The sequence below is a fragment of the Gadus macrocephalus genome, chromosome 2 (genome assembly GCF_031168955.1).
Source record: "Gadus macrocephalus chromosome 2, ASM3116895v1".
In the NCBI taxonomy this organism is placed as follows: domain Eukaryota; kingdom Metazoa; phylum Chordata; class Actinopteri; order Gadiformes; family Gadidae; genus Gadus; species Gadus macrocephalus.
The window spans coordinates 3,172,569-3,174,000 of record NC_082383.1 but is presented as its reverse complement, the minus strand read 5'-3'; positions in this window follow the sequence as shown (position 1 = coordinate 3,174,000).

The window sequence follows — 1,432 nt, the reverse complement described above, 5'->3', positions numbered from 1 at the left end:
GAAAAAGAGAGTTGCAGAGAGAGGGTAACACTAGCACACTTTTGTAAATAAGAAACAACCCTTTCTCTATCTGTCCAAAATGATTGCACTATTGCACACGTCCTCCACATTGTAAATACTGTGTTTTGAACAGATTATTTTTAATCTACCTGTTTACAGGGACACTGGAATTGTTAAAATTATATAACAATTATATCTGATATGCTTTTATATTTCGTATTTAACGTTTTGTACTCTGACCTCTCAATTGGTCACCTGTTTTGGCAATGTTAAAGTTTGTCGTTACAATAAAGCTTTTTGAATTGAATTGAGATGAGAGGGGTGGACACCCCGAGGAGGAAGAGGAGGAGGAGCAGGAGGAGGAAGAAGAGGAGCAGGAAGAGGAGGAGGAGGGGGAGGGGAAGGAGGACGAAGAGGAGGAGGAGGAGGAGGAGGGGGGGGAGGAGGAAGAAGAGGAGCAGGAGGAGGAGGAGGAGGAGGAGGGGGGAGCAGGAGGAGGTGGAGGAACAGGTCTCTGGTCGTGAGGAGCATCTGGAGCGGCCGGAGGAGGGACTGGAGGAATCCTGCGCCTCCTCTTAAGTCTCTCGGGGCCGCCCCGTCCCGGGGAGGAGGAGGTGCTCCATGTTTATTTAATGTGAATCTCTGCATTGGTTTAGACGGCGCCTCATTGGACGGCGGGCTGTCATCACCCCCCGCTGCTCAGCGACAGCCGGGGAGGCCCCATTATTCTCCTTCATCCTCCTCCTCCTCCTCCTCCTCCTCCTGCCTGCTTGGGAGGGGAGACATTGTGTCTCCGCGCCACCCAGCAGAACGTGTTGCTTCCTGCCTACTGGGACTGGGAACACTGGGAACACTGGGAACACTGGCAGCAGCAGCGCCGGCAGACTGGGCCAGCAGGCGGGGACGTCCTCAGATGTTAGTGGGGTAACCACGCACCTGTCCGCCTCGGTAACCACCGGGGGGTTGCCAACGCTGGGGGGAGAGGGGGGGGGGGGATGGGTGGGGGAGTCTAGAGCCGTGCCACGCATACACACACAGGCACGCGGATAAACACACACACAAACGTGCACACGCATAAAACACACACAAACACACAGGCACTTTCACACGCATAAACACACCTTCAGGGATACATGGGCATTCACACACAGTCACACGCACACAGACACAACAGACACACACACAAATAAGCAGGCACGCAGTCACACACACACACGCTGACCACAACGGCTTATGACAAAAGGACATTGTCCATTATTGTTCTCCCTCCATTTATGCTTTTCGGATGACTACAATAATCAAATCGAAATTAAAAACACAAGTAATCTGGATTTTCTGCTTGAGCCGTTAATAATGTCTGCCAGCTGTCATAGGGAGGGGGCTTGGGGGGGGGGGGGGGTACGATGAGCCTCACACCACCAGAGAGAGAGAG